The sequence below is a fragment of the Palaemon carinicauda genome, chromosome 15, assembly GCF_036898095.1.
Source record: "Palaemon carinicauda isolate YSFRI2023 chromosome 15, ASM3689809v2, whole genome shotgun sequence".
Taxonomy (NCBI): Eukaryota; Metazoa; Arthropoda; class Malacostraca; order Decapoda; family Palaemonidae; genus Palaemon; species Palaemon carinicauda.
Genome location: NC_090739.1, coordinates 23,552,422 through 23,568,871, shown reverse-complemented (window position 1 = coordinate 23,568,871; position 16,450 = coordinate 23,552,422). Strand labels below are relative to the sequence as shown.

The window sequence follows — 16,450 nt, the reverse complement described above, 5'->3', positions numbered from 1 at the left end:
AAAAAACCAAGCTGCAAGGAACATGTAGCCGTTTCAGATGTAAAACCTATGTTCCTGCTGAAGGCGTGAATCTCACTGACTCTTTTAGCTGTTGCTAAGCAAACGAGGAAAAGAGTCTTTAATGTGAGATCCTTAAAAGAGGCTGATTGAAGCGGTTCGAACCTTGCTGACATCAGGAACCTTAAAACCACGTCTAGGTTCCAGCCTGGTGTGGTCAACCGACGCTCCTTTGAGGTCTCAAAAGACTTAAGGAGGTCCTGTAGATCTTTGTTGGTGGAAAGATATAAGCCTCTGTGGCGGAAGACCGCTGCCAACATGCTTCTGTAACCTTTGATCGTAGGAGCTGATAGGGATCTTACATTCCTTAGATGTAAAAGGAAGTCAGCTATCTGCGTTACAGAGGTACTGGTTGAGGAAACTGCATTCGCCTTGCACCAGCTTCGGAAGACTTCCCATTTTGACTGATAGACTCTGAGAGTGGATGTCCTCCTTGCTCTGGCAATCGCTCTGGCTGCCTCCTTCGAAAAGCCTCTAGCTCTTGAGAGTCTTTCGATAGTCTGAAGGCAGTCAGACGAAGAGCGTGGAGGCTTGGGTGTACCTTCTTTACGTGCGGCTGACGCAGAAGGTCCACTCTTAGAGGAAGAGTCCTGGGAACGTCCACTAGCCATTGCAGTACCTCGGTGAACCATTCTCTCGCGGGCCAGAGGGGAGCAACCAACGTCAACCGTGTCCCTTTGTGAGAGGCGAACTTCTGTAGTACCCTGTTGACAATCTTGAACGGAGGGAACGCATACAGGTCTAGATGGGACCAATCCAGAAGAAAGGCATCCACGTGAACTGCTGCTGGGTCTGGAATCGGAGAACAATACATCGGGAGCCTCTTGGTCATCGAGGTAGCGAATAGATCTATGGTGGGCTGACCCCACAGGGCCCATAGTCTGCTGCAAACATTCTTGTGAAGGGTCCACTCTGTGGGGATGACCTGACCCTTCCGGCTGAGGCGATCTGCCATGACATTCATGTCGCCCTGAATGAACCTCGTTACCAGCGAAATCTTTCGATCTTTTGACCAAGTGAGGAGGTCCCTTGCGATCTCGAACAACTTCCTCGAATGAGTCCCTCCTTGCTTGGAGATGTACGCCAAGGCTGTGGTGTTGTCGGAGTTCACCTCCACCACCTTGCTTAGATGGAGGGACTTGAAGTTTATCAAGGCCAGATGAACTGCCAATAGGTCCTTGCAGTTGATGTGAAGTGTTCTTTGCTCCTGATTCCACGTGCCCGAGCATTCCTGTCCGTCCAGTGTCGCACCCCAGCCCGTGTCCGATGCGTCCGAGAAGAGACGGTGGTCGGGGGTCTGAACAGCCAATGGTAGACCTTCCTTGAGAAGAATGCTGTTCTTCCACCACGTCAGTGTAGACCTCATCTCTTCGGAAATAGGCACAGAGACTGCCTCTAGCGTCATGTCCTTTCTCCAGTGAGCAGCTAGATGATACTGAAGGGGGCGGAGGTGGAGTCTCCCTAACTCGATGAACTGGGCCAGCGATGAAAGTGTCCCTGTTAGACTCATCCACTGCCTGACTGAACATCGGTTCCTTCTCAGCATGCTCTGGATGCATTCTAGGGCTTGACTGATCCTGGGGGCCGACGGAAAAGCCCGAAAAGCTCGACTCTGAATCTCCATACCTAGATAGACAATGGTTTGGGATGGGACGAGTTGGGACTTCTCTATATTGACCAGGAGACCCAATTCCTTGGTCATATCCATAGTCCATCTGAGATTCTCCAGACAGCGACGACTTGACGAAGCTCTTAAAAGCCAGTCGTCCAAATAGAGGGAGGCTCTGATGTCTGCCAAGTGAAGGAATTTGGCCACATTCCTCATCAGTTTGGTAAACACAAGAGGTGCCGTGCTTAGGCCAAAGCACAGGGCTTGGAACTGGTACACGACCTTTCCAAAGACGAACCTTAGGAAAGGTTGGGAGTCTGGATGGACGGGGACATGAAAGTATGCGTCTTTCAGGTCTAACGAGACCATCCAGTCTTCCTTCCTGACCGCTGCTAGGACCGACTTCGTCGTCTCCATTGTGAACGTCTGCTTGGTGACAAAAGCATTGAGAGCACTGACGTCCAGCACCGGTCTCCAACCTCCTGTCTTCTTCGCTACCAGGAAGAGACGGTTGTAGAAGCCCGGGGATTGATGGTCCCGGACTATGACTACCGCTCCCTTTTGTAACAAGAGCGACACCTCTTGATGCAAAGCTAGCCTCTTGTCCTTCTCCTTGTAGTTGGGAGAGAGGTTGATGGGAGAAGTTGCTAGAGGGGGACTGAGGCAGAACGGAATCCTGTACCCCTCCCTTAGCAACTTCACAGACTGAGCGTCTGCACCTCTGTTCTCCCAAGCTTGCCAGAAGTTCTTGAGCCTGGCTCCCACTGCTGTCTGGAGAGGTAGGCAGTCAGATTCTGCCTTTTGAGGACTTGGAACCCTTCTTCGATTTGCCACGATGACTGTCGGCACGGGTACCTCCTCTGCTGGAGGTTCTGCCACGAAAGGGCGGGATGAACCTAGACGCTGGTGTGTCCATCCTAGGTCTAGGCACGGAAGGTAAAGCTTTGGCCTTACGTGCGAAGGACGCCACCAGGTCATGGGTATCCTTCTGGATCAACGAGGCAGCCATCCCCTTGATCAGCTCTTCCGGAAAGAGACACTTGGAAAGCGGAGCAAACAACAACTCCGACTTCTGGCAAGGAGTGATCCCAGCCGACAAGAAGGAGCAAAGATGTTCTCTCTTCTTAAGCACTCCCGACACGTACGAAGCCGCAAGTTCACCGGACCCATCCCGAATGGCTTTGTCCATGCTAGACATGATAAGCATGGCAGAGTCCTTATCCGAAGGGGAAGTCTTTCTGCTTAACGCTCCCAAACACCAATCGAGGAAGTTGAAGATCTCAAAAGCACGAAAGACTCCCTTCAACAGATGATCCATGTCAGAAAAGGACCAGCAAATCTTAGATCGTCTCATAGCCAGCCTGCGGGGAGAGTCAACCAGACTTGAGAAGTCGCCCTGGGCAGAGGCAGGAACTCCCAAGCCGGGTTCCTCTCCCGTGGCATACCAGACGCTAGATTTGGAAGCAAGCTTGGTAGGCGGAAAGATGAAAACAGACTTTCCCAGCTGCTTCTTGGACTGCAACCACTCTCCCATAACCCTCAAAGCTCTCTTGGATGAGCGTGCGAGTACAAGTTTGGTGAAGGCAGGAGCTGCTGACTGCATGCCCAAAGCAAACTCGGAGGGAGGAGAGCGAGGGGTTGCAGACACAAACTGTTCAGGATACAAGTCCCTGAACAAGGCAAGGACTTTCCGAAAGTCTAAGGAGGGAGGCGTAGACTTGGGTTCTTCTAAGTCGGAGTGCGGATCGTCCAAATGCGCAGCTTCGTCGTCATCAGATACTCCATCATCCGAAAGCTGAGGAGGAAGTGGCAAAGGTGGAGCAGAAAGCTGAACGGCTGAATCCGGCAGCACGGGTGCATGCGTAGCTGCTGCGGATCCAACATCATGCCGCTGCTGGTCAGTCTGCGAGCTGGCAACAACAAAAGCAGAGTGCTGGTGCGTGGGAGGGACTGCCGTGGGTTGCGGAGCATGCCGCATGGGTTGCGGAGCATGCCGCATGGGTTGCGGAGCATGCCGCATTGTGTCAAAACACGGCAGCTCGACAGCACCTTCCCACTGCTGATGCGGTAGCTCACGCATGTCAACGGAGGGTGCAGCATGAACATGCGTCTGGCAGGGTAGACTGCGCATCGGTGGTGGAGCTCTCACAGGTGGAGTGTGGGAGCAGGCAGCCGCAGTATCTGCTGAGCGCACAACCGTGGCAGGTTGTAGGTTAACTGGTGCAGTGTCAACCTTCTCAGCACGATACTCCTGCATAAAGGAAGCAAGCTGAGACTGCATAGTCTGCAGCATGGACCACTTAGGATCTACCGTGGTTGGTGCGGCAACAGACGGAGTACAGTAGTTGCCTGCTGCGGAACCACTCTACCTCTCTTGGGAGGTGTGCAGTCTTCGGAAGACTGCGGCGAGTCCGAACTGACCCAGTGGCTACACCTGGGCCGTTGGACTCGCTCGGAAGGGACCTTACGCTTGAGAGGTCGTGAGACCTTGGTCCAACGTTTCTTCCTCGAAACTTCTTCCACAGACGAGGAATGATAGGGCTCATTCGTCTGTTTGTGGATGGGACGATCTCTGACAGATACGTCCGCAACCACTGAGGGTACATCCGTACGCTGATCAAGGCCTGTCGAACCCTTTGGTCCTTCGACATTGCTTCTCCCCTGGGCTTGGGAGCTTGCAAGAGGTCCCGGACTGGGAGGACGACTGGCACGAACAGATGTACCCTCATGCGCAACACTGACACTGACACTTTTCACTTCACTTGCACTCACTACACTTCCCACTGCACTTTGCGCTTTCAACTCTTTGACATCTGCCAAAAGTTGATTCCGGTCATTAGCTAATGACTCCACTCTGTCACCAAGAGCCTGAATGGCACGCATCATGTCCGCCATGGAGGGTTGAGCACTAGTAGCAGGGTCGGGAGTCACCACTATAGGGGAAGGAGTAGGTTGAGGGGCATGGGGAGAGGAAAAATCAAAAGAGCGAGAAGAACTCCTCCTGATCCTATCCTTCTCTAGCCTACGTGCATTCTTTAGGAATTCGTTAAAATCGAATTCCGAAAGCCCAGCGCATTCCTCACATCGATCTTCCAATTGACAGGATTTACCCCTACAATTGGAACAAACGGTGTGAGGATCTATGGAGGCCTTCGGAAGACGCCTAGAACAAGCCCTAACGCTACACTGCCTGTACTTAGGGACTTGAGAATGGTCAGACATCTTGAATTGTAGAAATAGTCAAGGGGGAATTCCAAAATCTAGCAAAGTTCATTAACAATTAATCCAAATCTAATCAAAAAGCTTGATAAGCTAATGATAAAGGTTCCTGAATAGCGAAGGCTAAAATCTAGAGCGAATACATCACCAAAATCGTGAAAAAACAACTCCAGAAACAACAGCGTATCCAAGTAGGTCTTGCCGGTGGCACGACAGAGGAAAAATTGAGTTCTTGTTGACAAGAAGTACCTGAGTACCTACTCGACAGATGGCGCTGTTGTGTACACCCCCACCTGTATAGCGATCGCTGGCGTATCCCGACCTTAGATTTTTCTGTCGGGCAACAGAGTTGACAGCTACATGATCATCGGGTAAGATTAATATTGAAAAATATCATTTTTAAATATTTAACTTAGCCGGTGAATATATAATAGCTGATTCACACCCAAAGCGGTGGGTAGAGACCAGAGTTAATTAAGTTTACAGCGTATAAGCTAAGAGTTTTTGACAGTTATCAATATAACAAAACCAAAATATATAGGTACCTGGTAAGGAAGTTGACTTAGACGATTACTCTGCCTTGTAAGTCTGTCTTCCTCACGAAGCCCAGCGATCCTCTTAGGATGCTGAAAGACTCCCAGGAGCTGAAGTATCAAGGGCTGCAACCCATACAACAGGACCTCATCAAACCCCTAATCTGGGCGCTCTCAAGAAATGACTTTGACCACCCGCCAAATCAACCAGGATGCGAAAGGCTTCTTAGCCTTCCGTACAACCCATAAAACAATATTAAAAACATTTCAAGAGACAGATTAAAAAGGATATTGGAATTAGGGAAGTGTAGTGGTAGAACCCTCACCCACTACTGCACTCGCTGCTACGAATGGACCCAGTGTGTAGCAGTCCTCGTAAAGAGTCTGGACATCTTTCAAGTAAAATGACGAGAACACTGACTTGCTTCTCCAAAAGGTCGCGTCCATGATACTTTGCAGAGATCTATTTTGCTTGAAGGCCACGGAGGTTGCTATAGCTCTAATCTCGTGCGTCTTAACCTTAAGCAAAGATCGGTCTTCCTCACTCAAGTGGGAATGGGCTTCTCGTATTAAAAATCTGATAAAATATGACAAAGCATTCTTTGACATAGGTAAGGATGGTTTCTTAACCGAACACCATAACGCTTCAGATTTACCTCGTAATGGCTTAGTACGAGCTAAATAGAACTTAAGAGCTCTAACGGGACATAACACTCTCTCCAGTTCGTTGCCTACGATCTCTGATAAGCAAGGAATATCAAAAGATTTAGGCCAAGGACGAGAAGGCAGTTCATTCTTGGCCAGGAAACCAAGTTGAAGAGAACAAGTGGCTTTTTCTGTAGAAAACCCGATGTTCTTGCTGAAGGCATGAAGTTCACTGACTCTTTTAGCCGAGGCTAAGCACACCAGGAAAAGAGTCTTAAGAGTGAGATCCTTCAGGGAGGCTGAATGTAATGGCTCAAACCTGTCTGACGTGAGGAACCTTAGGACCACGTCTAAGTTCCATCCAGGAGTAGCCAAACGACGTTCCTTAGAGGTTTCAAAAGACTTAAGGAGATCTTGTAGATCTTTATCGTTGGAAAGATCTAAAACTCTATGCCGGAAGACCGAAGCCAACATGCTCCTGTAGCCCTTGATCGTGGAAGCTGAAAGGGAGCGAACCTTTCTCAGGTGTAAGAGAAAATCAGCGATTTGGGCTACAGAGGTACTGGACGAGGATACAGATACTGACTTGCACCAGTTTCGGAAGATTTCCCACTTCGATTGGTATACTCTAATGGTAGAAGCTCTCCTCGCTCTTGCAATCGCACTGGCTGCCTCCTTCGAAAAGCCTCTAGCTCTAGAGAGTCTTTCGATAGTCTGAAGGCAGTCAGACGAAGAGCGGGGAGGCCTTGGTGTACCTTCTTTACGTGGGGCTGACGTAACAGGTCTACTCTTAGAGGAAGACTTCTTGGAAAGTCTACCAGCCATCGAAGTACCTCGGTGAACCATTCTCTCGCGGGCCAGAGGGGAGCAACTAACGTCAACCTTGTCCCTTCGTGAGAGGCGAACTTCTGCAGTACCTTGTTGACAATCTTGAATGGTGGGAATGCATATACAGGTAGATCTAGATGAGACCAATCTAGAAGAAAAGCGTCTATATGTATTGCTGCTGGGTCTGGGACTGGAGAGCAATAGATTGGAAGTCTCTTGGTCATCGAGGTTGCAAAGAGGTCTATGGTGGGTTGACCCCAAGTCGCCCAAAGCCTCTTGCACACGTCCTTGTGGAGGGTCCATTCCGTAGGAATTACCTGACCCTTCCGACTGAGGCAATCTGCTAAGACGTTCAAGTCGCCCTGGATAAACCTCGTTAACAGGGAGATGCCTCGATCTCTTGACCAAATGAGCAGGTCCCTTGCGATCTCGTACAGTGTCAGGGAGTGGGTGCCTCCTTGCTTGGAAATGTAAGCCAAGGCTGTGGTATTGTCCGAGTTGATCTCCACCACCTTGTTTTGAAGGAGACTCTCGAAGTTCATCAAGGCCAGGTGGACTGCCAAAAGCTCCTTGCCGTTGATGTGCATGCTCCTCTGACTTGAGGTCCACAGACCTGAGCATTCCCGACCGTCCAGGGTCGCACCCCAACCCAAATCCGATGCGTCTGAGAATAGAACGTGGTTTGGTTTCTGAACTGCTAGGGGAAGTCCCTCTCTTAGACTGATATTGTCGTTCCACCAATTCAGGCATGCCTTTACTGTTTCGGAGATCGGGATTGAGACCGCCTCTAGCGTCTTGTCCTTTTTCCAGTGAAAAGCTAGATGGAACTGGAGAGGTTGAAGGTGTAGCCTTCCTAGCGAGACAAACTGCTCCAGGGATGATAGAGTTCCTACTAGACTCATCCAATTCCTGACTGAGCAACGTTCTCTCTTCAACATCCGTTGGATTATGAGCAGGGCTTGCTCTATTCGGGGGGCAGACGGAAAAGCCCGAAAAACTGGACTGCGAATCTCCATCCCTAAATACAGAATAGTTTGGGATGGAATCAGCTGGGACTTTTCCATGTTGACCAAAAGTCCCAATTCCTTGGTCAGATCCAATGTCCAATGAAGATCCTGCAGACAGCGATGACTGGACGAGGCTCTGAGAAGCCAGTCGTCCAAGTAAAGGGAGGCTCGGATTCCCGATAAATGGAGGAATTTTGCCACATTCCTCATAAGCCTCGTAAACACGAGAGGAGCAGGACTTAGGCCAAAGTACAGGGCCCAAAACTGGTACACCACATTGTCGAAAACAAACCTCAGAAAAGGTTGGGAATCTGAGTGAATGGGGATGTGGAAGTATGCGTCTCTTAGGTCGAGAGAGACCATCCAGTCTCCCTTTCTGACCGCTGCTAAGACTGATTTCGTGGTCTCCATGGTAAACTTTGTCTTCGTGACAAAGACGTTCAGAGCACTGACGTCTAGCACCGGTCTCCAACCTCCTGTCTTCTTCGGTACTAGGAAGAGGCGGTTGTAAAACCCCGGTGATTGAAGGTCCGAGACTTTCACCACCGCTCCCTTCTCTAGCAAAAGAGACACTTCTAGTTTCAGGGCTTGTCTCTTTGATTCCTCTCGGTACATAGGAGAGAGGTCGATGGGGGAAGTCACTAGAGGAGGTGGTTTGTGTACAAATGGAATTTTGTACCCCTCTCTGAGCAACCTCACAGACTGTTGGTCTGCGCCCCTCTTCTCCCAGGCTTGCCAGAAGTTCTTGAGTCTGGCACCTACTGCTGTCTGAGGCTGCGGGCAGTCAGACTCTGCCACGTGAGGACTTTGCTCCTCTCTTCTTTCCTCTCTTTCCCTCGGCACGAGTACTTCCCCTGCTGGGAGCTCTGCCACGAAAGGGCGGAATAAACCTGGACGCCGGAGTGTCTATCCTTGGTCTTGCAGAAAAGGATGTCGAAGGAGTCCCTTTGCGAGCAGAGGACGCTACCAAGTCATGGGTGTCCTTCTGCACGAGTGACAAAGCTATGTCCTTAACCAAATGTTCAGGGAACAAAAACTTCGATAAGGGAGCAAAGAGTAGCTCAGATCTTTGACAGGGAGTAACTCCTGCCGACAGATAAGAGCAAAGGGACTCTCGCTTCTTAAGGACTCCTGAAGTAAAAGAGGAGGAGAGCTCATTGGATCCATCGAGGATGGCTTTATCCATGCAGGACATAATGAGTACGGAGACATCTCTATCAGCCGATGAGATTTTCCTACTTAAGGCTCCCAAACACCAGTCAAGGAAGTTGAAAACTTCAAAGGCTCTAAAAATGCCTTTCAGCAGATGGTCAACGTCCGAGGATGACCAACTAATCTTCGAGCGTCTCATGGCTAGGCGGCGGGGAGAGTCTACAAGGCTTGAGAAGTCGCCCTGGGCAGAGGCAGGGACTCCCAAGCCGAGAACTTCTCCCGTGGCATACCAGACGCTCGATCTAGACGAGAGTTTAGATGGAGGGAAGGCAAAGGCCGTCTTCCCCAAACTCCTCTTGGTTTCCAACCAATGGCCTAAAAGCCGTAAAGCTCTCTTGGATGAGCGAGAGAGCACAAGTTTTGTAAAGGCTGGCATGTCAGCAGGTACGCCTAAAACAAACTCAGACGGCGGCGAACGAGGAGCAACAGAGACGAAGTGATCGGGAAACAACTCCTTAAAAATTAACATGACTTTCTTAAAGTCCATTGATGGCGGAACTGTTCTGGGTTCATCAATATCTGAAGGATGATCCTCAGGCTGAGGGTCAGCAACGTCCTCATCTGAAGGTTCCTCATCTGACAACTGCTGAGAAACAAGCAAAGGGGTTGGCAATGCTTGACACGCAGCGTCCACACGCACTGGTACATTAGTAGCGGACCAGGACGCAACGTCATGTAACTGCTTGTGAACTGTCAACAACAACAGGTGCGTGAGGACGCACAGCGTCCACCCGAGACTGCTTTGACCGCCTAGTCTGAGCAGTCAAAACAACTCTAGACTGCGGATGTTGACGCTCAGCGTCAAAACAAGGCAACTCCGATGGTTGGCGAACGTCCTGAACGTCAACAGGAGCATCAGCAAGTTGCCTAACGTCCAAATGCGGCTGAAAATCCACACGAGACCGCATCGAGTGTGGTTCTAAACAAACTGACTGACGTGACTTGGCTACACCAACGTCAACAGGACGCATAAAGGAACGTTTGACTAGTGGCTGAAGGCCAGGATCTCGATGAGATAAACGGCTAGGCTCAACGGAAACCTTATCGGCAGAATAGTCTTCCATAAGGGAGGCAAGCTTAGACTGCATGTCCTGCAGTATAACCCATTTAGGGTCCACGGGAATGGGTGCGGTAACCGACGGGGCTAACGTCTGAGACGGCACAACCTTGCCTTGCTTAGGCGGCGAGCAGTCATCCGATGACTGCAACGGGTCCGAACTGTCCCAAAGACTACATCCAGGACGCTGAACCTGTCCTGAAGGGACCGACTTCCGTTTAAGAGGCCTAAAAACCTTGCTCCACGGTTTCTTGCGTGAAAAGCCTTCGGAAGACGAGGAGAAAATGGGCTCTCTCGTCTTATGGTAGGGGCGATCTTGGTGAGATACGCCTGATACCATAGAGGGAACGTCTGTTCGCTGATCAAGGCCTCTCGAACCCATAAGTCGTACGACATTACTTCTCCCCTGGGCTTGGGAGCTTGCAAGAGGTCCCGGACTTGGTGAACGACAGGCACGAACAGACGAACCCTCGGTCGCAACACTGTTCACAACACTTTGCGCACTAATCACTTTCCCACTTTCCGCCGTGGCACTCTGACACTTAAGTTCCTTCACGTCAGCCATGAGTTGATTACGATCAGTTGCTAACGCTTCAACTCTTTCCCCCAAGGCATGAATAGCACGTAACATGTCTTGCATAGATGGTTCCTGAGTGCTAGAAGGGGGGTTAGGAACAACCACTACAGGGGAAAGATTAGGTTCAGGGGCATGTGGAGAGGAAAAATCTACAGACCTAGATGAACTCCTCCTTACCCTATCTCTCTCTAGCCTACGTGCATACTTATCGTATTCGAGCCAATCGAATTCCGAAAGGCCCACGCATTCCTCACACCGATCTCCCAATTGACAGGTTTTACCCCGACAATTGGAACACACAGTATGTGGGTCGAGAGATGCCTTTGGAAGACGCCTATTACAGTCCCTAGCATTACACTTCCGAAATCTAGGTACTTGTGAAGGGTAAGCCATTTTGAATTAGTCAAAGAAAATTCCAAAATCCAAGTCATCAACAATTAATCTGATTCAATAAAGAGTTCAAGAGTTTATGTTGAGGAAAAACACCTGCACTGCGAAAGCTCAAACCAAAATGAAGTACTTCACCAAATATGTCGAGAAAACTCCAGGTTCTACAGCGAGTATTGATACGTCTTGTCGTCAAGGTCAACAGAGAAGAATTGAAGGGTTTGTTTACATGCAAGAGTGGTATCTGACCGATAGTTGGCGCTGGTGGGCACACCCGCAACCTTCATAGCGATCGCTCGCGAGTTTTTTTAGTGTGTTTTCTGTCGAGCCGCTGAGTAGCAGCTATTATATATTCACCGGCTAAGTTGAATATTTAAAAACTACCCAAGGAGATCAATATTGATACAGATGACTTGGGTTTGCCTTAAAATTCTCTATGTGATGCAGTTCAATTTTCATTTATCAAAACGCCACTTCCATATAGACTGCTTAATCAAAGGTAGAATTGCAAAAATAAAGTGAACAACTGGAATCTAAAACCAATAAATGATATCTGAAGTGTGTGATTCTAACACTGATAAACATCACAAAATAGAAATGCTAACATTTATGGTGAGGTAGTATGTTACCTCAATTATGGTATGAATAAATACCCCCAGAGACATAGCACAGGTAAATCATCAAAATACTGTATACTACTGCTAGTTATTGGATTCTTTGACTGGCCAGACAATACTACACTGGATCCCTCTCTCTGGTTACGGCTCATTTTTCCTTTGCCTACACATACACCGAATAGTCTGGCCTATTCTTTCCACATTCTCCTCTGTCCTCATAAACCTGACAACAATGAGATTACCAAACAATTCTTCTCCATCTTTTCTCCCTGTTAGAGCCCTTGAGCTTATAGTATCCTACTTTTCTAACTAGGGTTGTAGCTTAGCAAGTAATATTAATATTAATAATAATAATAATAATAATAACAATAACAATAATACCTAATTAGCCTTAGAGAGTATAAGTGGCAGATAACCTACACTACCATAATATAAAAGTCTGGACGTGTTTATAATTACCCATACACAACAGTATCAGGATGACTAATCAACCTTATCAACTCACTGCTTTTATGTGTAGTCAAATCACTGTACACAATAAGCCTCAAGAGGATGTAGAGTTGATAGGCATCGTAAATCCAGTAATTTCTAAAATTAGTGCATGGTGCAAATCATGAGGGATGAAGTTGAACCCTAATAAAACTTGAAGTATGATTGTAAGGTCAAGGAAAGTGGCTCCTCAAAATCCACATCTTTGCATTGACAAAGCTATATACAACTCACTTAGAATTCTAAGTGTGAATCTTGATTACAAATTTACTTTTGGGAAAAACAACCAGTCTGTTTCTTCTTCAATTGCGGACAAAATTGGCATACTAAGTCTTTAGGTGATCAATCTATCATGAGGAAATGTCTTAATTCTTTAATTTACGATGTTTTTGAGTAGTGCTTTCTGTCTGATTTTAATCAATTGGACAAAATCTTGTGGTCTATTAAATTTCTTATTCCTGATCTGGATATTAATCTCTGGCATCACCATTCAGTTACCTCTTTATTCATGTTGAATAGGATTTTTCATAAGTCTGACCATCACTTACATAGTTATAGGTACAGTATACAGTTAATTCTAAAAGTCTTGCCTTCTCCATCACAAGGTTCCATACTTCAAAGTATTCTTGAAGTTTTATTCCAGCTGCAACCAGATTGTGAAATGATCTTCCTAATCGGACAGTTGAATTTGTAGAACTTAAGAAGTTCAAACTTGTTGCAAATGCTTATCTGTTGAACAGGTTGACGTAAATCTCACTTTCTACTTTACATAAGATGGATCTACTAAAGGTTGTTACTGTGCTTAATATAACTAATAATCTCTTACTAGTTTTCTGAAATCAGCCCAAGGCTGGTGAATTGGTAAGGGCCGTGAGTCAGTTACCCTAACTCGTATAGCCTTTCGATGCTTACCAAAGGAAATATTTTTAGAGTACTGTAGATCAGAACATGACATAAAATAGTCTCTTTAGTATACTGTAGTATATTAGTACATTAGTCAGGAGACTAGAAATGACATATTTAAATATATTCTTTCAAACACAATCTTTTAAAGCCCATATTCTATCTTCATCATCAGCCGTAGCTAGTCCACTGCAGAATAAAAGCCTCAGACATGTCCTATAGGTGGAGACAAATAATATCCTAGATAACTAATAAAAATTCCCATTTCTCTATGGATAACAATTTCCATTTTTTGCACCATTGGAACTGGGCACCATTTGCTTTATCCTCAAGTGGCCAATCCGAGTTTTTCACCGTCACATTTTTTTTGGGGGGTCGATCGCCTACCTTTACTTCCAAAGAGATGCTAGCTCCGACATTATAAAACGGTTCTTCCGTATATCTGCAAGCGTGGATGTGGATGTTGGGAGTACTGTATGCCAAATATGCAGCTATTCCCCTTTCGAGAAATTAAGAGGTTACTGGTGTGTTATGATTGATTTTGATGTGAAAAATGCCGGAAAGTATTACTTTTCAAGTTGTAATTAAATAGAAACTAGATTCATCTAAAAAAAAAACCATTTCAGAAGGGAGTTAATTGGGAAGCCAACACAAGGATACAGTATACCTTAGACAAAAGTAAGTACATGGAGTCCTACAGAATTGTGAGGCAGCATACACCCACCAACCCCCATAGGTAAGAACGAGTCTTCAGTAAGGTTAGGTAGTATCCATTTCTTTTCCATATAGAATATGATTTTTCAGTTATAAAATAATCACCAAATAAAGCGACTACATAACTTGAAGAATATTTACTTCAGCAAATATCAACAAAAACTGCTCAAATTACTTTCGGCAATTCTAAACAATAGCTCCGCCACTAATTTTTTTATTTTTTTTTTTTCTGATGAATTAATTAGTGCTTTATCTAAAGCTGATTTTTATTTCAGGAGGAACAGTCTTTTTACCCTATTTGTTAGACTTTACAATCTTGGGGGACCCCCAGTGGGAAAGCCTGGTTTTTGGGTGGGGAATGAATTAAAGAACCCGTTTTAACATACGAATAATGGCACATGTAGAATTAGCAATAAACAAGCCCACCAGCTAAGCTAAGCTAACCTAGCAGCCGTAACCTTACCTAGCGAGGGGGGTTCACCCCCCTGTGCCCCCCCCCCTTACACAGCCACATTAAATATAAGATAGTCTAAAACCCTTTATGTACTTACTTAGGTTGGAGGGTAAAGGTGAGCTGCACCTTTCCGACTCAATACCCAATGCACATTAACCTCACGAATGAATGAGCACCAATCATTTATAGTTTTGTGAGAAATTCTTGACTCATTTTCAACAAATTTATAACTAAATTCAACACCAACATAATTATATACAAGTAACAAATTAGATTCTATATCTAGATGAGACTTTTCAAACCAAGTTCCCTTAAAAATGGATACGTAAAAACTACACATTTTTTTCACTTTCTTTTTGTTTTCTGTCACACCAAAATGCTTTTTTTTCTTAATATCAAGACGGCACTTAGAACCACGGGTGGGGCAAATAGTGACTTTCACTTTTAATAACACTGTGATCTTGGCAGTACTTTATTATTCTTTTGATGTTACCAAAATAATGAAAACAAAATCTTCATAATCTAATTAACAATTAAGACAAGTACTTGGGAGAAAATCTACACAAATTGACGTCAAAGTAGATGGTAAATGAGAAACCGCACCAGAAGTTAAAGGTTCACACGCCTCCATGGCTATCAAAAGACTGAAAAATTAGCTGTGGAAATTGAGAAAATTATCGAAAAGTTTTAAGTTAATAGTAAAACTGTCACCTGATTGAGTATTCATAAGTCACTCGATTCTAGTTTTGTTAAAATGCTAGTCCCAAGTGAAATGTGGATAATCATCATTGGTTAAAAACTATGACGTTTGGGTGACGTCTTGCTACGTAGAATATGTCGATGATGTAATAATGACATAATCTATGTTTTTAACATACAAACGAACAAACGAGATCTCAGTCTGAAGAGGAATTTGAGAGTTATGAAGTTGAAGGGCTTAGTTTTTTCAAGTGGGTCAAATTTAATTTTTATTTTTAAACCACTTCTAGACCTAGCGCCACTTAGATTTGTATATCGAACAAAACCTTTGACTTCCCTTTTTAGTGAAAGTACATAAATTTGATAACTTGCTGGCGGAGCTATTGTATAGAATTACCTTACTTTCTAATACACCAAGAGCACCTCTCATTTCCTTCACTGAGGTTATTGTACTAATAAATAATTTACACAACAGTCTACATACGTCTAAAATTAGGCTATAAGCCCTCAACGGTAGGCTCAGAAAATTAAGAACTGGCTGAGGTTGGTCTGGGCCTAACCACAGAATTTGAGTACATCATCAACCACAATGTTAGCCTACACCTAACCACAAGATATCCCATCACGTAGATAGATACAACAATTGACCTAAGCTCCTTAAGATACGAAAATAATACAATAGTTACCATACTACTGTATTCCTAGGTTTGGTCTTGCCGTAGCCAAACCATTTCCTAGGTTACATTGCCCTGTAATACACTACAATGAAACCGAAACGTGACCTAAGCTGGCCTAAACTAAACACTTGGCCTAGTATAAATAATAGGCCTAATATAACATCACAAAGGTAACGTAATTTTAGTAGATCTTATGAATAAGTTTCACTCCACAATATAAAACAGGTGATTAAATATATGTCACGCGAAGCTTCCTGATAAGGAGTAGAGTGACAAAATGAGTCATCTTTCGGCGTCATTTAAAAAACCGAAATATCAGGTTACCGGGGCATTTCTCTGCTGAAATTCTTTGATGTACAATAGGAGGCCTACCTTAAAATTCACGATAATGGCATCATAACGAAGAAAAGGGCGATGCCTTAGCCCTTTCCTTCATGGATAAACAGCTCGAAATGGAAAGTCTCTGGAATGTTTTGTTTTCGATCCAAATGCAGACGACAGACAAGACAGTCAGGTATACCAACCACTTTTTTCGGTAGAAAAATTCAACTTATTTTTTTAATTCCTTTAAAATTGTTTTTGATATATTCTACTGGGGTATTTTTATATATTTATTAATTCAATTTGATATATAAAAAGTAAAGTGTTCAATATAATTCAGAAGTAGTACTATAAAGGCCAAGATTTAATTATTTACTTTATCAGCAGTGTTGGCAATGGACAACCCAGCCCTCTGGGAATGGTTCCCCCTTTACATTTTGTTGAC

At 45.5% G+C, this 16,450-nt stretch overlaps 1 protein-coding gene across 4 annotated transcripts in view; it reads right to left on the bottom strand.

Annotated features, from left to right (window-relative positions):
• LOC137654525 (kinesin-like protein KIF3B) overlaps positions 1-16,211 on the bottom strand; it is a 99,712-nt gene extending 83,501 nt beyond the window's left edge. For 3 of the 4 annotated variants that reach the window (XR_011046648.1, XM_068388231.1, XM_068388233.1), the window contains exon 1: positions 16,057-16,211. The gene's annotated coding sequence lies outside the window, so the exon portion shown is untranslated. Of the gene's footprint in view, positions 1-15,693; positions 15,915-16,056 lie in introns of those variants that run through there. The other variant, XM_068388232.1, reaches the window with a different exon arrangement.
• Between the last annotated feature and the right edge of the window lie 239 nt (positions 16,212-16,450).